Source organism: Podarcis tiliguerta, assembly GCF_965153285.1.
Source record: "Podarcis tiliguerta genome assembly, chromosome: 11".
Taxonomy (NCBI): Eukaryota; Metazoa; Chordata; class Lepidosauria; order Squamata; family Lacertidae; genus Podarcis; species Podarcis tiliguerta.
The window spans coordinates 3,666,790-3,687,591 of record NC_139544.1 but is presented as its reverse complement, the minus strand read 5'-3'; the positions used below and the strand labels follow the sequence as shown (position 1 = coordinate 3,687,591).

Genomic DNA, 20,802 nt, shown 5'->3' with positions numbered 1-20,802 from the left:
AGTGTTAGGGGTTTAGGTACAAACAATAGGAAATAGGTTCACATTGAACTGAAGAAACTGTAGGTTAATAGAGCCTTCTTGCAGGGAACTCACCTACCTCTCTCAGATAAAGATAGGCTTTGCACAGAATGGGTGTGAGATGTTTGTGCCAGTGGAAATTTAAAAAGTAATAATAATCAAAACCAAAGGGTGTGATCAAAAGTTTCCAGCTTACAGTTTTAGCAGTCAGCACACTAAGTGCAGCATTAACTATGATAAATATATATGGTCCTAATATAGATTCCCCAGCAATCATTCATCATTGTTTTCATCATCTAATCAAGTGGTGGGCAACTCTTGGCCCTCTGCATGTTGCTGAACTGCAACGCCCATCAATCCCAGCCAGCATGGCCAATTGCTGGGCATGATGGGAGTTGTAGTTCAACAACATTTGGAGGGCCAAAGGTTCCCCACCCCTGATCTGATCTCTTTCACCTATGAACACTTAATTCTGAGTGAGGACTTCAGTGACGCTCTTGTTCCAGTCATGTTCCCGCTATGCTTGACCTCTAACAAGAACATATTCCCAACCCTACAAGAGATACCTCTCTTTCTGTATACATACACTGCAATACTGAGAAAAACATGACTATATTCAATATTATACTTTATATTTTTATTATTTATGCACACTGCTCATTTTGTTTTCTGACTTCACAGAAAAGATTTTATAACATTATGTCTTTGTTGTGTGATTGTGGGAAGGAGAATGATGTACCTCTAATGTTTAGCAAACTGAGAAACTTTTGCTTGCTTTATATTCAGCACCACAGAAGTCTTCCAAGTTGTGAAAGTTTGGTATTTAGTGAAATCTGTTCTGAAATGTGTGGAGGGAGAGCTACTCTGGAGCTGCACCCCCCCCCCCATTATTGCTAGTACACAAAATATAACCATGAGAAATTTAGTCTTCATTTCTTCTATGGGTGATAGTTGGAATTTAGCTGTTTCTTGCTGGCTTTCTTTTCCTGTCTCCTCTATAGATAAGAAGTGTGTGTGTGTGTGTGTGTGTGTGTGTGTGTGTGTAAAATATCATAATAGTTAAATGCACACTTACTTTGGAACCATGAAGATAATATTAAATGTTTAACAATAACACTGGAGATGCACAGGAAAGGAACAATGAACACTGACATCAGTTCAATTATCTAGATAGCGATTAAAGTAGGATCTCAAATTCTTACTAAAGAACAAGTAAAAGATTATGTCAAAACTGAAGAAGACTTCAGCAGCTAAAAGCTATTCAAACCCAATTGAGCATGAGTGGGGCTGCTGAATAATGCAGACAAGATAATGAACTGGAGATAAATGATCTCAGGAGGATATGGCCTTGCTACCAGGAGAGTGTGTTGATAAGCCAGATTTATTATCTTAACATCTTATGGCAATGACCTTCAATTTATCGAAAATACCTAAGCTAGTTATAAACTATGTGTAACTATAGAACAATACGTTTCCCTTATAGGAGCCCCTTGGCAACATAATGGAGTGGAAAGAGTTCTGTATATCACAGCATTGTATTTGAAAGCAGATTTTGATTTTTGGACTTTAGTCTTAAAGTCTTCTCAAAGAAGAGCTTAAAGACTGCTTTAAACAAAGCCAGGGTTGTTGTTTTTTAAGCAACTGCGTTTTATTGTGAAATTTAAAATTTGTGAATCTGTTTCTTAAGAGATTCCACCATAGCAGGCCTGGGCACCTCAAACCCCCTTTCTCACTCTCTGCAACCCGCCTTCTGCCGGCATGAAAACTCTCTCTCTCAACTCTCCCAGCCCCACTCCACCCTCTGCCCACATCCCGCAATAACTTACTCTTGGTTCTCCTCCTCATGGAACCGCCCTCTGCCCGCACAAACTCCTGCTCAGGCCCTCACTCTCCTCTTCCCACCAGACCCACCCTCTGCCCACAGTTTGGAGGAGGACGAAGAGCTAGAATATGTGATAAAAGGCATCCCGTTTGAAGTCCGAACAGGACAGAGGACACTTTTATCCCCCCAAAAAAGGGCAATCACCTTTTTCTAGAGATAGGTGGCAACCCTACCATGCATGCAAGGGAAGCATTTAGGCAGGGTCCATACGGCACATACATTTTTATCCCTTGATTACTGCAGCAGTAAGTGGTGAAATCAAACACGGTGGACAGAGCATTCACACTACCTAGCATTTGCTTTCACACAATACTTTTTAAGAGAGGAAGTTCAATTATTCAGCTGAGAAACATCAAATGAAATACCTTCGTGGATACTTTCACCCTGAAGTGAAGTATTCAGATTTTAAAAATATTATTTCTCTGTACATGAATTAGTGATTAAAGCACAAAGCATCATTTTATGCAATACTTAGTACATGTTCATAAATAGTCATGCATACAAACATATTAGAACAGTAATTAGTAATTTTCAAGTCCTGATAAACTGCAGGAAGCAAATACTTGGTCTCCTTGCACTTTCAAAGAGGAACAGTGCGTGCTTTTTCCAAGGGCTACTAGCAAATAAATGAACATGACTTAGTTGCTATGATGAATTAATATGCACACTGACACCTTATAACCACAATATTGCTTAGGGGAATTATCTGTGAGAATATATATATGCAATTATATGTTTTAATGATTTATTTAATTTTCTGAATAATATACTACTTAAATGAAAATTGATAAAAATAGAGAATGCAAATATAAAGTTATATCAACTTTGTCTTGAACCTATTAGTGTAAGGCCAATTTTAATAAGAAAATTAATGTATTAAGCAGTTCATTATGGATGAGCATTATTTCTCGTTGTTAAGAATTTATTGTTGCAGACCTGTCATAGTCTCTCTAATTATGATTAATACCTTATCTTGAATTCCATCTCCATTCACATATCAGGAAAAAATGCAAACCTCTATTTTCCAGTCAGGGTTCACAAAAACAGGGTGATTTACTGATATGCTCATATTTTATTCATTTAGATATTCATATTTAACAGATATTTTAAAAATGTAACATTGATATTTGAAATCTTAAATGTCTTTTATTCATGGCATGTCACATAAGCCTCTTTAGTCCAATGAACGCAGGGTTGTGTATTCAATATAAATGAAGCATTTCTACAATTTAATTATGACTTTCCAAGTATAGTAACCATTACTTTATAATATTTTGTTAATGACAATCCTGTTCTCACTATGCCAGTGGCAAAACCAAACAAACCAATAACCAAACTGCCTGCTCTTTCCCATTTTCCTGTTGCTTTACCCAGACATTCTCCAGACACAATTATAATCATAAGCATAGACATTAATTGTGCATTATTTCAGAAATGTTATTGTAATCAAATGCCGGCAATAAATGCATATGTCAGATGAGCACCTTGTGAATTGTGGGGACTTGAGTTGTTGTAATGAATCTGAAGTTTGATTCTCTCCAAAATCACCTCTGAAACTCTCCATTGACTTATAATTTACTAAAAAAGAAAGAAAGAAAGTACATTCTGCCCTCCCCCTGCAAAAGTATATTCTTCCTTCCCCCTGCAGTATTCAGGGGGCAGCTTACAAGTTGAAAATAATTACCAAAATGTGATAAAGATTCCAAAACAATAAAATGAAGACAAAAACAGCAAATAATATGAAACTCAGTGCCAATCAAATTCTTCAACCCAGCAGGTCAAATGCCTACTGGAGAACAATTATCTGAACTTTAGAAAGACATCGTTTTTACTATTATTTTTTCATGTTCTATAATCCCATGTATGCACTTCCCAAAAGAATCTAAAACATTGAGAGACTATATCATGCCATCATTTCAAAAGCAAGTTTGCATAAAGTTTTCTTTCATCATTTAAACTATAGTAAAATATAGGCCTAATTACAAAGCCTGATTTTCAATGAGGATTTCCAGCACCGGTATTTCCAGTCACAATGTATCTGCTTTCCTCAGTTCTTCACTAGCTAATGAAGGGAGGAAAACCTTTTAAGGCTGCAGTTTTGTGCACACTTACCTGGGAGTAAGTCCAATTGAAAATAGTGGGACTTACTTTTGAGTAAACATACATAGGATAATTGTGCTGTAAGAGTTGCAATACCTATTCTTTGTGATGCTGGTAAAATATAAAAGCATTTTATTTTGCTTTCTAAATTAAAACTCAGGGTCCTACTCTAGATTTTCATTATAATCAGAAACCCATTGATTGTGCTCAGTACAGAACACTACCCTGAAGATAAAATAAATATCCTTTGTGTCTAGTGAAAGCTCTCATGCGCTGCATTTTAATGCTATTTCCCCATAGTTATGTGGGGGTCATATGTTTAAGAGTATAAGAGGTACTTACAAGTTATTTCTTTCAGCAGTCTCCACCACTGAGTTAATGGGTCTGGCCTTTTAAGAGTCACCCTTTGTCATATTTATGGCAGTGTCTAGTTGTTATCATATAAGCCTACTGATTATGTCCATTGAATTCACTGTATTGCCTCCTTGAGGATCTTGACAACTCTTCTGATCTCCTCCTCTCAAATAATCAGATATCAAACACTTCTGGATACAATTGCTCAAAGACAGCTCAAAACACTATCCATAGGAATACATGCCAATTTCCTACCCAGGTATCAGTGAGAAACAGGCCTCCTTAGTTCCCTGGATAGAGCTTCATGGAGAAGTCAGCATAAAACCAGGGACAGGCCTGGGAAGAGTTGATCAGCCACCCATTATGCTCTCAAGTGCAGTTCAGCAACATCTGTCAGGTCCTTCAGATGCATCATGAACATGTGCAATCATATCAAAGGCTTTCAACGGATGTTAAATGACCACTAAGATTCTATCACCACCAGCAACCCTTTCATACTAATGATCATGCGTGGGCTATATGTTTATCCATCACACCACCTAGTCTTTATGGATCAGGGCAGAGTTGTGTGCATATAGCCATGGCTAGATGGATTCTGGAAGATAAAGTGTAAAAGGCTGGTGTTAGAATACTAGCACAGATCCAGACACAGTGATTCAGAGGTTGCTGTTATTGTCAAATATTTGTTTTATGGTCAGCTATAAAAGCCAGCAATATTTCTCCTGAGAAATAAAGTCTGGAACAGCAACCTTTAATAAACAGGGTCTAAATGTATTAACCTCCCATTAGAGAGTAGGGGAAAAAGGGAACATGTCTCTGTGGAAATTAAAAATTAATAGCCATTAGGAAAGACCATAATCAAGGGTTAAGATGAATAGGTTAGACTTGCTTTAGATAACATTTTGTTTAGCACCAGAAAAGACACATTTGGCTATATTCATTTCTAGTAAAGGGCAAAGTCAATAAAATACAATGAATTATATAAATATCATTTGTTGCCACACTTGTTTCAGGGAGTAAGCCCTTTTGGGGCACAAATTACTTTGTGACAGGGTTTAGTTTAAATGTGTTAATGGAACTATTTTTCCTGCAGTGACTTGTGATTTCTTCTGCTGGAGGAGAGGCTGTTGCCAGAAACGTGGGCATAGCCAGGGGGGTCAGGGGGGTGCAGATGCCCCCTAAATAAAGTGGATGAATAAAAATGCTAACTGACCAACTGTCTCACAGATAACTTGGTTCTGCCCCCTAACATAAAGCCTGCCCCCCCAAAAAAATCCTGGCTACACCGATGGCCAGAAACTATCATGTTTTCAAACATAAAAGAGTACAGCATGCATAACCGTGGATCATTTAGTCTAGATAGCAGTGTGACCTTGTAAAGTACTCAGGGAGCAACAGGCTGAGATCAGAAATGGAATTTTATCAAGAAAATATAGAAAAGTTGTGATTTAATAGTTGCTTTTAGAAGGCCATCCCAGAATGGATGAAAGGAGTAAAAGCAGGGTGAGTCGTGGAATTGCTGCCAACCCCCAGGAAGGGGCCCAGCAATTTCTTAGCTTCTGAGAAGGGAAGAAGAGGGAGAATTTCAATGCAGTAAGAGGGCAAGCAAGAGAGAGAGATCACTTTCTTTCTTTATTCTCTATCCAAACCAAGGAAGAAGAGGGCCAAGAAAGTCCCCCTCCCCCAAAGAAAAGGAATAAATGTTCCTTGGCTATGGCAAAGCTTTACTGGGTGAAGCGGGAGCACAGAAAAAAAAGTAACAGCACATGGGGTGGAGCCCTGGAGACCCCTCTGCCTCTGGCATCACTGCTGCTTGCTTGGGTGGCATTGTGCAGACTGAGACTGTGCAGGTGGGGGCACAGCTCTTACCTGTGCACCCACATGTTGAGCTTTAGTAGGGGAGCACCCAGCCAAAATTATTGAGATTGCCCCCTCACCCTCGATGATTTCGGAGCCTTACACTGTCACCCTCCACTGCAACACACTGATTGTGCCACTCGCAGCCTCCACTCCGCACCCTCGAGAGCCCGGGTGCTGTGCTACTGTGCCACAATGGTACAGAGGTGTCAGAACATACCAAAAAGGTGCCTGAACTCAGTTCCGGTAAGTTCAATATGGAAAAAAGCCCTGCCAAAGACTCCTCCAAATGAACAGTAGCAATTCAGTGTTTGTATGTGTGTATAAGTGCCTCTGTGGTTCCACCTCAGTATATGTGAAAAGGATCTAGAAGTCTTAGTGGACCACCAGCTTAACATGAGTCAACAGTGGGAAGCAGCAGCAAAAAAGCTAATGCCATTCCAGGCTAAATCAACCAAAGTATAGTATCCTGATCAAGCGAAGTCAGAGTAGCACTCTATTCTGCCTTGGTCAGAACACAAGTGGAATACTGTGTCCAGTGCTGGGCACCACAATTTAAGAAGGATGTTGACAAACTGGAACTTGTGCAGAGGAGTGTGACCAAGATGATCAAGGATCTGGAAGCCAAGTCTTATGAGGAACGGTTGAAGGATCTGGGTATGTTTAGCCTGGAAAAGAGGAGACTGAGAGGATAGATGACAGCCATTTTCAAATATCTAAAAGGCTGTCACCTGGAAGGTAGAGAAAGCTTGTTTTCTCCTGCTCCAGAATGTAGATCCCAAACTAATGGGATCAGGAACTACTTTTTGACAGTAAGAGCTGTTTGTCAGTGGAACAGATTCCAATGAGAGGCAGTGGACTCTCCTTCTTTAGAGGTTTTTAAACAGAGGTTGAATGGCCATTTGTCATGAGATTCCGGCATTGCAGGGAGTTGGACTAGATGACCCCTGGGATTCCTTCCAACTCTACAATTATATGATTCTGTGAACAAAGGAAGTAGGAAGTAGGTGGAATTTAAAGTGAGGAATATAGGAAGCTTCCTTATATAGAATCAGACTGTTGGTCCACCTATCTCAATGTTGTCTAGCAGCAGCTCTCCAAGGTTTCAGCTGTATCTGAAGATGCCAGGGAATGAACCTGGGACTTTCTACATGCAAATTGGATGCTCAGAAACTGAGCTACAGTCCTTCCCCAGGACCATAGCTGTCAACCGTCCCTTATTTGGTGGGAAAGTCCCTTATCCCAGCGTAGTTTCCCACTGCTGTCCCTTATTGATGACGTCCCTTAAATTTCCCGGTTTTCAAAGGAAGCAGCTCCTTTCCCTCCCTCCCTTCCCTGCCAGCCAGGGAGGAGGGAGGCTCCAACTGTGTTGCTTGGCTGCGTTTCTCACCCAATAAGAAGTCTAAGAGTGACTGGGGGGGTGGAGCTTGCATGCCACGTTGCCTGGGGACTCGCCTTTGCTCAGTGCTTTCCAGTGGAGAGATGACGGTGGTTTTCCTTGCTGCATCCCCTTTGCCAGGTTGCTGTGCTGTGGGAACCACCGGTTGAGGCTTTCTTTGGCTGCTGGCTGGGCTTTCTGCCTTTGGCTTGGGGGGGCTCAGAGGTTGAACATACCTGTGCTGGGAAAATCCCTTATTTTGGCTGCTGAGCCCTTATTTTCGAGGCTGCTGGTCCCTTATTTTCAAATCTGTGACAGCTATGCCCAAGACTCTTCTCAGGACTCTCCAATTGATTCCTGGTACAGTGTGGTTTTGATTAGATTAGGAACCAGAGGAGAGCAGGGCATTAAATTTCAGAAGATTCTACATGACTGTATATCCCACCCTTCATTGAAAGGCATCAGAGGGAAACATTTAGTTGCACCTTGCCTTAGTTTGATAAAACTTTACTAGCTTACCGTTACAGGCAGAATGTGTATATATTGACCAAGGACTCAGCTATACTGCTGCAAATAAAACATTTTAAGTGTGTTGTAAAGTGCAATATACAAATGTGACACTAAATGGCAATTGTGAGCTATGGCAAATTCAATCTATTTTTCAAAATGTTTTTAAAAAAGCATTTTCACAGCGTTTTTTATATGTGTGTAGATTCCACCCAAGACAATAGCACTCGTTACTGGCACAAAGAGGGAAAGTGAGCAATAGAGGTCATGGGGGCTGCAGATAGTCATGCCCCCCTACATTGCTGCATCCATGAGTACAAGAGGATCCTTGTTGAAGAAGTCTTAGCTGAACTTGTGAGTCACCAGCACAAGCACTGCAAGCACCGCAAAGTGTAGCCCTGCAACCTCCTTATACTTGCTTTTCCTGCTGTAAACAGGCCTGAAATTCCTTAAACTTATCCTTTTATCAACTCTGCTGCATTCATAGTACTAAGTATGATATATCTTTAGGAACCCATACCTACTTTTCTGATTGAGGTGCTAGTACCATTTATTAGATTGCACTTTCCTTCTCTTTATTTTGCTATCAAATAGGTTTGAGGTTTGCAACAGGATTGACAGTGATTATTATCCATCAATTCTGGTAATTGATACTTTGGGTCTCTTCCAGTCTATTGTGTGGAGGGAATAAGGGAGCAGAGTCCAAACTGGTGAAAATCTAATTTGGTGGTCAACCCACATAACATTCTTCTACAGCTGGGTTGTTTGAAAGGATACTTTGTCAGGAAGCCTTGGCAGTGAATTGGATGTTTTATATTCTTACTAAAATATTGTTCAGCTCAGCACCTACAAACTATTTTGGGCCATACTATATGCACAAATTGCAGAGGTAGTTTGACTAAGAACGTAGACATACAAATAAAGAATTAATGACATGACCTTGATGATCCTGTTAAAGACAGGGCCACTAGTAAAATGATTCATGTGATGTTATTACAGTAATAATACAAGGCACTTTTAAGAGAAAAAAGAGGGTGCACACTGCACAAAAATGAGGTGAATTCAGACATACTGCACCCAAAAAGAAATAATCCAACTTTTGGGATCTTGTTTCACAAGATTATATACAGTTAAAGCTCTAACTAACATGCAGATATATGTCAGTGACTCATGTGCATTACAATAAGATACTCGGGAATCAATCTTCAGCGCAGTGGCCAAGATTCCCTTTGGACATTCCATGCTTGCCTCCTTGGTTCCCAGTTTCCATATCTGAGATTAAAAGTCTTATTATCACCCTCAGCGCAGATGCTGAACTCAGTTGCAGGATTTCAGAGCAAAGCACACTGCCTGATGGAACAATAATTTTAAGTTCAGAATTTTCCCAGTGGTTTTGTCTGTGTAAAAAGGACCATGGTAGAACATCATGGGTTCTGACTATTATTTTTTTTGAATTGTAAGCAACTTTGAGACAAAAAATTGTAATAAATGACAATATAGTAGTAGTAGTAGTAATAATAATAATAATTTGTCAGTGCTCAGGAAAGTCTTTTTAGTTTTTCATTTTCAAATTATGAAATTGGCCCTGATTGTCAGCCAATATCATCTTCCTTCTCTGGTTCAGCTCCACTTAGGGAACTGGTCAGATAGGAGCTCCTTCAAATTACATCTCATTTTGTCCTTTCTATTTGGGGTACATTTTAAGTTTCTGGATACTCTTTTATTGGGATTGCACTCAAAAATCATCCCAGAAAAGATATCATTATCCATTAACAGATACTGATGTTTTCTGTGACTTACACGGTGTTTCTTTTTATTCTGGCTGCTGCAAGGATCCACGCAAAAGCACTTTCGGAGATCGCTATAAACTGACATGTTGGTGTCCTCATTTGATCATACTTTTCTTATTTATTTTATTTGCTTTTTAATCTTTTTTTAAATCCTTGAGTCTGGCTTTTATTTACTGCATTTTATTTATATAGTAAATTTTCAGCATTTGTTCTTGCACATATGATTTGTTGTATACCTTTGAGCCAGTTTGGATTTTTGCAAAGGTCTTTGGCTAAGAACGATTTAAAAGACAGAATAATTAATGCTGCCCTGTAAGTATCTTCCAATTGCACAATGCATATATATATATATATATATATATATATATAATTTTGTTAGCAAGAGAAAGAGAGGCTAGAAAAAGTTAGGTGGGTAAATATTGGGAAAAAATAAATGCTGCACACAGTTTATTTGCCATTTTAGTCATGTAGCTTGTCTGATCAGTCGTTACTATAAAGCTAATGTAAGACAAACATACGTATTTCAGGTCAAAGGAAAACAGTATCCTACAATTGAATAATGCCTTTGGGAGAATGTCTGACCTCACACCTCCAACCAGGACTTTGTTTAACCACTTGTGAATTTCAATTATTTGTTCAGAGGGGCCATTCATAATTGCTGGGCGTAAGCCTGTCTTTAGGATGCAAAGCAGAAAATGATGAAAATGCTACACAAGCAAATTAGAACAGTGGCACTTAAACGTATAAATTAACTGAGCTTCTTTTCACAGCTTTCTCTTTCTGTTCTGAGAGGCTTCAATCTGGTGACATCAAAGGCAGGATTATGTAAGAAGATAAAAACTTGATTAATGTCCATGTTTGAAGTCATGAAAGTCTTTCCCTCTACAAGTCAAAATAGCCCTCCTTAAAGCACAAAAAGCCAGGCGCCAGGTGCAAGTGGGAGGTTGCAGAAAGGTACTGGGAATGAAGCTTTTCCTTAATATACTCTTTGCGGTCTTTTGTGCTTGTAGGCAGAGAATATTATTCTGCATGCTAATAAGGTGGCTTTTAAATAAGAATTTAGCTGGTGTCACATATAAAAGCTTACTCTGGTTTATTTTGGCGACTGAAATTTATCACAAGGTGGCTAATATCATTCAGCATTTATTATCTACCTTTCTACAGTGGTTTGGAAAAAAAATAGGTATCAAAAATTGGAAAATTGTGTGGTAACTCTACTACCACCAGCATATAGCTCCTCTACTTTAATGGTTAGCAATAGAATTTTATTACCGTTTTGTGATCACTGCAAACCAAAAATTAAGAAAGTTTTCTGATTAAATGCTCTGTACATGTTTCTAAATAGCCAAATAATGCAGTTTTCAGAAATTGTTTTGTAACGAATCACTGTTAGTTGTATCCAATGCAGCATGTGCAGAGTTTCACTCATTCAGGACTTCCGCTTTCTCTCCTCTCCCCATATGCCCCCAAAATCTGTTCCCCAACCCCAAGCATGTGGGGCTGCGGAGGAGAGGAAATGTGTTGTGCAAGCAGAAGTCTGCTGTGTAAGTGGAATGACAGCGCTGGATACAGCCCTAAACCAGCATTCACACCTGGATCTTCTTATATATGTGCTTGTGTGCATGGAAACACTACATAAAAATTATATTAAAATGATTCATGACTAATTTAATTCAATGGCACATTATCCAAAGTGATCAAGCAGAGCAATCCTAAGCCTGTCATGAAGTAGTGATCCTGGGAGCAAGTACTGCTGGGTGAGGCCCCTCAGGCAGGTGGAAACAGTTAGTATCCCAAAGTGGGAGCATGTGATGGGGCTGGCTGGTTGCCAGATCCCTCAGCCCCTATAAATCTTTGAGTTAACCTGCCAGGGGCAGGAGAGAACACGCTGTTTATTGGACTTGTTTGATGTCCTGTAACTTATGCCAAGGAAAAAGCCAATAAGGCTTGGTAACCCGCTTGGTGCCTGTGTGTAATTGATTAGTAGCCTGGAGGGAGGAATCAGGGAAATGACTCCCTCCATGACAAACCCCACCTGAGCCACTTCTGCACCCAAAGTTCTGACAACTCCTGCCAGTAAGGATTGATGGGGTGGGTGGGTGTGTTTGACAGCTTTTGCTGTGCCAGCTCTCCATTTCAGGGCCATACACCAGCTCCCCCCGGCAGGAGGACTCACAGTGGTAGCCTTGCTCTGGCAGAGACCAGGCCTCTACACATCAGAGCTGCCCTTCCCATCTAGAGTGCCCTTCTCTTCCCACAGAAGCTGAAGGACAGAGGCCCAAACTTCATCCTATCTCCCTTCCCCACCTTCATCAGATGGGTTAGCTACACAATCAGGCTACAGGAATATAATTTGTTGCAAATTTCTCTGTGTCATAAGTGTTATGTATGCCAAATGGAAGACAAGCCAACAAATCTGTTATTTATCTGTGAAATTCAGAAATGAAATGTTATGTTTTTGTTTTGGCTACAAACTGCCTGTAACTGGATGCTGCAAAACACAACAGGTATTGTTATCGTGCATATTCAAGCTGGACAGAGATAATGTAGTTCGTCCTTAAAACTTATTTCTTGGTTCATGCATATTTGTATATTTAAAGCTCCTTGTTCACCCACAAGTACACGTTTCATCTGTTGTGTAATGACGCTTATTGCTAGGTTGGGGGCCGTTGTGGGGCAGCGAAAACGCCTCCCCTGGATCCGGCAGTTGTGCTGGAGGTGAGGGGTTTTCCTAGGCTTGGATAACCCTTTTGGGCTTCACCCAGGCCCGATAAGTTGATTTCAGCTTGCCTGCCTATTTGGCCAATGGCAGGAGGGCTGCAGCACCACTGCCATTTCTGGGGAGGATCAGACTGAGATGGCAGGGGGGCCCTGAGGTTACTGTGTGCCAGTACTTTATTTTTTTATGTCCCTTTAACACAATCTGATTTGTACTGTCCGCAGTGGCATCTGGTAATTGACACACCAGTGCACAGATGTATATGAATTGAAAAATCTGTCATAATTGTACTGTCCCTGTATTTTGCAGGTGCAAAGACCAACAATGCAGTCCCACCGTGAAAGGGTCCTTTTCAAATGTGAGTAAGAAATAAACACCTGACCTGCTATATGAACAATGCAAAGAAATATTGTATGCTGCTTTTGCAAGGAACACCACAACACAAATATGCCCTAAGTATCCTATGTTTCTTTCTATAATGGTTAAGCTTTATATTTCTTTCTGAAAAAGATGTCATGCATGTGTATTTGAGTATAAATGCATAACCGCCTAGTGGAAAGTTCAAAATCTGTTATTTTGGAATCTATGAGCTATGAGCTTTGGTGTTGCTTGCCAAATTCATAGTCACAGATTTATCTTTCCTCTCCAGTATCTGATGACTTTGAGTTTGTAGATGACAAAGTAAAATAAAATAAAAGGCGTTTCTTCTGTTTCCAAACACTCATCAAACAGAGAAAAGGGGTATTTTAAAACATTCTATAACTAATCATTTATTTTTCAAACGTATTATACAGATGGGTTTCCTTTTTCTTCTCTGTTCTGGTTAAAGGGAGATCACGAACTGTTTCAGCCCAATGCAATTGTTCTCAAGTATTTTAAGAAGACTAGAGAAAAGGGTCTTTGTCACTTGGTGATGTTGGATAACTGCTCATGCAGGGTTTCTGAGAAACTTGAGAGGAACAATTTTAACTTAGCAAAAGGCCCTTGAAAGTCCTTTATAGTATTCAAAGATCTGGGTGGTCCCAACAGATCCTTTGTTTCTTTTAGAGCTCTAAATGTTTTGCAGGCTGCACAGTTCTTGAAAATTCTACAGACCCTGGCAAAGGGACCTGGAGAAGCCTCTCTCAGAAGCCTCTGTGTCTCTGTCGCTTTCATGCCTCTCTTTGATCCCTTGCTCCTTCTCTAGTCTCATTGCCCAGAAAGAAAATATACACCCTATACATGTGATTTACAGACTTCATCCCAGGCAAATATGGTATTTATAAAAGGAATGACAGAGTTTGTACTGCTTTGAATCTAACAGCTACCCTGACTTTTGGATTGGGTCTTCTTTGATTTGAGAAAAGACTCCAGAAAAAGTTATTTCTTTTGTTAACTGAAGTACAATCCCAAGCATGTTTACTCAGAAAAAGCACTATTGCATAAAATAGAATTTATTCTATAGTAACTGACCATAGTTACAGCCTGAAACAAAGTACGAATGAATCTCATGGCAAGCGGTGTCCATGATTCATAGCACAATAATAACATTTTTCTATGGGGTGGCTTAAAGCAGGTATCAAATACAGACTTGGGTTAAGGCATAACTAATGATGAATTGGAGGGATTACAGAAGAAACCCTGAGTCAATCCACTTTGACTGCCATCAAGGAATCCTTTCTGCAGCTGGTTGTTGACACTTAATATCAGAGAAATTGCATTTCATAAACATGAATGTACCACCAAATTGTTGCAGGGGCAGAGAAGGCAGAGGAAAAGTGATGCATCTGTTGTGGGAGTTTCCTTACATTTATTGATTGATTATATTTATTCAGAAATATGTCTTTACTTTGCAACTCCCGTTTGAGGAAACAATTGAGACTTTTTATTTTAGAGAAAATGGGAGTAAAAGGAGATGTGATAAAGGTGTATAACATTATGTAATGTGTGGATAAAGTGGACAGAGAGAAGCTTTTCTCCCTCCCTCATAATGCTGGAACTCAGGGACATCCCTGGAAGCTGAATGTTGGAAGATTCAGGACACTTCCTTACCCAGGGCACTCTTAAACTGTGAAATTCACACACCCAAGACATGGTGGTGGCCACAACGTGGGTGACTTGAAAAGAGGATGAGAAAAATTATGGGCGGTTCATGGCTACTATCCATGGTAGCTTTGTTCTGCCTGCATTGTTGGAGCTTCTGAATGCCAGTCAGTTCACAAGCAGGGAGAGTTCTCTTGCGCTCACGGCATCAGGCTAGCCACTGGGAGGAAAGAGTGCTGGACTGATGAGTCTTTGGCTTGAACCATCAGGCTCTTCTCGTGCTTTTAGGGTATTTTGTCATTGCTGTATTCCTTTAAATATATGTTTCCAGAATTTCATCACCAGTGGACATAGACCTTTGCCATTACATCATTTCTGTCAGTTTGTGGTAGAAGGTTGCGTTGATCTTAGGAAGCTTAATAGGAGTGATGTATGATCTATAGATTATATTCAACATTGTCTCTTCCGTGTGGGATGAGGAGCTTTCAAAGAGGACTTTCCCCATAAAGCATTCCACTAATTTTCTTTTATTTCTATTCCACACTCTGCTTTCCACAAGTTTCCAAGACCAGTTGTAGCACCAATTTTCTGGTCAGTTGCAACTCTCAATTCTAATTTCTCATGAAGTATAAGAATACTATAATGCACGCATTTTACTTCTCACATTTCATACCTTTAAGTATGTGCAGATTCTTATCCAGTTGTACCAGTCTGAAGTACCAACTTCAAAGGGCATTTTTTTCAGAGTCCCTTATGTAAATGTTTGAGTGTATTTCATCTTTCAAAGCAGCATAGGAACCAAATGTATTAGTGCTGCCTCATATGTGCCTTACCATGGAAGTGTATGTGAGAGAGGACTGGAGGTGATGCTAATGTATAGATGTGGAGGGAGAACCTGGGATCCATCACGAAAGAGGCCAGGAACGATGGACAATATATTTCCCAAATAATGCAATTGTTATGTGTCAGGAGGTAGATTTGGGGTGGGAGAGTGGCAGGATTCAACCAATCAGAGGGGAGTAAACCTTGCCTGGCACACCACCTGCACAGGGGATCTAGTCCGGGGTATGGAGCCCCTAGCCTACCACCAGATTTCATCTGGATCCCTTCCAGGGAAGAGAGCTTTGTTGTAGTGCGGAGAGCTGCTGCAAGAACATCAAAGCAGAGGGAGCAATGTATCAGCAGAGAGGTTGACGTGTATTCATTTAAATGAAGTGAATTCCGCTGCAGAACGTAATGTCCAGTGAACTCAGCACCTCCTTCTCACACTCCCCAAGCCATTTGAAGCAGCAGACTGGCCCGGAGGCTGCCTCAGAATTTCTGACTGTCCTCGCGTGGACGAAAAAGGCGCCTGTCTATTCCTGGGGAGAAAGCAAAGAAGAGACTTTTTGACGTTTTTAGGATTCTCCCAATCTACCCCACAGCGTGGGGTGGCTGGAGGTTTTGCGCTGGCTTTTAAGCCGGGAAGCGATTGGCGACTGGATCAGTAGAGAGCTTGACCTGCTGGATCCCTGCAAGAAAGAAGCTGGGTCTTGGTCAGAGCGCTTGGCGGCCGAGAAGCCCGGAGGAAAGGGCAGAAAGGGGGGGCGGAGTGGCTGGAGAGGCAGTTGTAGCAGCAGCTGGACAAAGCTCCGTTTTGGAACCCTTCTTCTTGCCCTGGACAGTAAATCAAAATCTCTCTCTCACTCACTCACTCACCTCCTGTTCAGGGATCAGATGAGAGGAGCGAACAAGCTGAGGGCAGCGCGACGAGGTGAATCTGAAGAGAGCCACTTTGGCCGGGGAGAAGGCAGGCGGGGGGGGGGCACTTGCTTCGGGTGAACTGAACGAGAGGGGGCCGCATCTTGGTCAAATGAGGGGCATGTTCTGGTTAGGTTACAGGTGGCTAAGTCAGTGTCGAGCAGCGGCGTTAGTTCAAAGTGGGGATCAGGCTCAGCTCCAGCACCGGGATGTGTCTCGCCAGCCTTTGCAATCGGAGGGGACGCGAAGGATCTCCATTCGCCTTTGCGCGAGAAAGTTTCAATCTTTACGGTGATCTGGGAGCGAGACGCTTCTTGGAGCTGCTGCCACTTTGTCGTCCCCCCTCTCCCTCTCTGTCACACTCACACGTAACCCACGGACACGCATTTCACTATCCGTAATTGTTAACAGGTTAACTGCGTTTCATTCGGGATTCTCTTTGACTCCTAAACAAACGGAGCAGGTGGAAATTCTGTAGAGACACGGAGGAACCCCACCCCTGCCCAGCACTTCCTGAGAAACTGCCCTGGGGTCTCTGTTACGTTATCTACGGGAAACTAAATGACTAAACAGGTGTTTTACAAACTTGGGTCGCCAGCTGTTTTTGGACTACAACTCCCACCATCGCTAATGAGCAGGATCAGTGGTCAGGGATGATGGGAATTGTAGTCCAAAAACAGCTGGAGCCCCAAGTTTGGGAAACACTGGACTCTACACACACACACAGAGAGAGAGAGAGAGAGAGAGAGAGGTGTAAGATTGGTTTGGTCACTGAGTAGTCTCTTGTTCTTCTACCTGACTGCACCTTATTCAAAGGATGGTTGTTGGCTATCAGTTCAGTTCAGTTCAGTTCAGTTCAGCGAGCCTGAACACATACAGAGCCGGACCACTGAGGGCCATCTAGCTACGTATGGCCTACTCTGACTGGCAGCGGTTCGCCGGGGTTTTCAGACAGGAAACATTCCCAGCCCGTCCTGGAGACCCTGAGGCCTTCTGCATGCGAAGCTGATGCTCTGCCGCTGAACCACAGGTCTTGCCCTATTGGGGGGTCCCACTGCTGCCTTTCATTATTTCCCCCTCCCATCTCCCCACCTAGATCATGCAACACACCTTATTGGAATTGGGTGGGTGTTGGGCACCCATCGAACTTCTCCAAGCTCCGCTTCCTGCCTGCGTGAGCTGCTGGGAGAAACCTGCGAGGCAATTACGCGCAGGCAAAACATCTCCCCTTAATCGCACGGGCTTCAGTCAGAGACCGGTTCGGGTTTCCAAAGGGGCGGGGGCGGCAGTAGAAATTACACCTTATCCAAATATTGGCTGCTGCCGAGTCGAGGGCGGGGGGCGGCGGCTGGGAGCCAGGCTGTGCCCCCTGGACGCGGGCAATTAGCGCGACACCCCCCTACATTCGCTTAGATGCGTCGTCTTCTATAGTGACACCCTCCCCCTTTGGCCAACAAGAAAGGCTGATTGCCCCCCTGGGAGCCAGCGCCAGCTCCTCTGCACGGGGAGTCTGGCAGCTCCTGCCCGAGGTCGGTGCCAAAGAAAAGGGCCACCGCCGCGTCCCTGGGCGCTGCCGCCGCAGATTGCATGGCAGGCAGCAGATTTCGTGGTGCCGGCCTGGCTGCAGCGTCGTCTGCAGCAGCAAAGCCCAACTGTCAGGGAAGAGGCTCCGGCGACGGGCGAGAGCCTCGGGCAACTTCCCGCAGCGGTGCGGGAAACAGAGCCCTCCGGTCCTGGCTGAATCCCGCTTCATCAAGGCGCAAGCTTTCGCGGACCAGGTGCATCTCCTAAAGTGGGCCGCCAGAATAAGCATCTCTTTAAGGTGCTTTAGGTTGCTGCAAGTGACTGCTAACTTCTACTACTCTCAAGACATCCCAACGGAATAGCACCTCTGGATCCCTTAACTAACATTTTGTAGGCTTCAGTGGAAGATGCAGGGAGTCCGTGGGTGAGAAAAAGAATGGGCTAAGGACTCCTCCAGTTCTTGATCCCATTGTTCTGTTGCTGGATCAGTGCCCTAATCCTGACCCTAAATGCGATTTCAGGAAATGGTTCATACTTCCATGTGACACTTTCAGAGTTTTAAATCACTACCTCACCCTGCCTATTTCTACAGAACTGGACCCGCGCGTGGAAGCGCCTCCCCCGAGTTTTTATTCTCTGTAGGACAACAGTTGCCCTTTGGAACTGACCGTCTTTTGTCTCTCCGAACTCAAATCCTCGCCTCAGACTCGAAGCCCAAGTCCAGCTGGATTAGCAGCAGTTCACAATAATTTTTCTCACTCATTCCTGTATCAACTCTCCCCAACATAATGCCCGGGGGAGATAAATGTAATAATCTATGGACTATGTAGCACAGGATTTCATGGGTGTCTTAAAATAACAGTATCCCAACTTTCAATTTCTCAGTCCTTCTCAAATGAAGAATTATAGAAAGTACTGGAATTAGCAGGTGCTTTTATTTCTCAGGAGAATGAAGGCTTACTACCTCAGGTCTAATAGTCTCCGAAAAATCTGAATTTGAAATGGCATCCACCCTGGCAACTTTCGGCCCCGTCCCGCTTCCCTGGTTCAAGTTGACGTGACGACAAATAGCGTGGGCGAGGAAGCCTTGCGAAAAGCCGTGTTACTTCCTTTAGGAGTGCGTTACCTAGGGAAGGAAAGACTTGGTTTCTAGATAGCATGTCATTTAAAAAACACTGGCACCTTAACTTGGAAGCAGCTCTTACCCCTTAAGCCCCATAGAATTGGGGTGCGTGTGTGCGTGGGTGGCTCCGATCCAGCTAAAGTTCTGATGATGATGATGATGATTATTATTTGGTTTCAGTGGGCCCTCCTGCCTGTTCCAAGCAAGTCCCACGACTTATTTCAAGCCTTAACCGGCTGGGGCCCATGGTTCTGGGGAGTGAGGGGCGTAAGACCTTGAAACCTGCCTGAAAAAGGTTGCTGGTCTCTTGTCCTTGCGATAAGAAACTCCATATCGCAAAGTCAGGAACGTTCGCTCGGAAGTTCTGCAGAAATCAGCCCGGAAGCGAAAAACATCAGAGTGTCCACTTGAGATCAGTCAGGTTTCGCCTCGTTCTTCGTGTTCCTTCATTGATTCTAAGGCTCCTACAGTTTCCTCATAGTGTATTCTATTTTCTTGAACTGAAATTAACTTCGCTTTCCTTTGCCGGAAAAAACTCAGCACGAATATCCTGATTGCTGCATCTCTTTCACGTGGTCTCTGCCTCTTCTGAACCAAAAAGCAAGCGGAGAAATACTTCCTCTTACAAGCAGGGAAGATAAAAGTCTTCCATTCGCCGTTGTGCCGAGAACCGAGTTTCCAAACCGAAACAATGCTGTGATTCCTCTGCGGCTGACATCAGACGAGAAATCTGTTCACGGTCCACGCGAACACAAGCGGGCGGCGGGGGCGAGAAATCATCTGCAGTCATTCCTGTTGGTTATCGGAGATGATCACAAGGATTCTACACTTGTTACCTCAAGTGAATGGCAAAAGAGACGGGGAAGCGGTGCGGTGGCCACAGTCGCTTAGAATGGGTAGAAAACAGTCCTCAGCCACCCGTGAATTATATTAGACTGCAAACGTGCTTTTTAGCCGGAGACTTTAGCTCAGGATGGAAAAACTGGAAAATATCAATAGACTGACTTCCAAGAATTCGTAGAGAACTTCCCCCCGCTCCTGGACTCTTAAGAAGGTCGTACTTGTTCCACCCAAACAGTGTTGTTGTTGTTGTTTTTTAGAAGGAATCTCTTTAAGCCTAATGTGAACTAATGTGAGCTCAAATTCTATTCTTACTTAACCCAAAGTCCGATGTTATTAATTTATTTTCTGTTAGGAAACTAGGAAACTGAAATGAGTAATGTAGAAAACAAACAAAAAAGGGAGCATTTTTATCTTTAAAGTTTTTATAATAATAATAATAATAATAATAATAATAATAATAATAATAATAATAATAATAATAAATATCACAGAAACTTTCGCCCCACAACCTGGAGAGAAACCTGTGAAATATAGTAAGTATCAGGTTTTCGTAAAACAGTTGAATCGACCCGAAAATGAATTATGGCATGTGGATTAACATTTTCTGATTTAAGGGGAGATTGATGGGTTTAACGATAACTAATGCATAATCTTTCCACAATAGGAATGCTGCACGCTTTCCTGGGAGTAAGTCCCACTGAATTAAATGGAACTTGATTTTGAGTACATATGTATGGGACTGCATATACCTGGCACTACAAATATGGACTCGTGTTCTCACCCGACTTTTTAAACCTCTAGGTTGCTGAATGATGAGGTGAGATTCCTGGTCGCTCAAAAGTGACCTGATCCTAAAGATGCCAAGATATTAGAAGAGGAGGTCATGGAGAGGATAATGGCTTTGCCCTATTAATACTCTGATCCTTAGTACATCTAACTGAAGGA

The 20,802-nt window shown here is 42.3% G+C and overlaps 1 long non-coding RNA gene across 1 annotated transcript in view; it reads left to right on the top strand.

Moving 5' to 3' along the window:
• LOC310659780 overlaps positions 1-16,486 on the top strand; it is a 29,585-nt gene extending 13,099 nt beyond the window's left edge. The window contains exons 3-4 of the long non-coding RNA XR_014502998.1: positions 10,644-10,840; positions 12,915-16,486. This is a non-coding gene — a long non-coding RNA (uncharacterized lncRNA). The remainder of the gene's footprint in view (positions 1-10,643; positions 10,841-12,914) is intronic.
• The last annotated feature ends 4,316 nt before the right edge of the window (positions 16,487-20,802 follow it).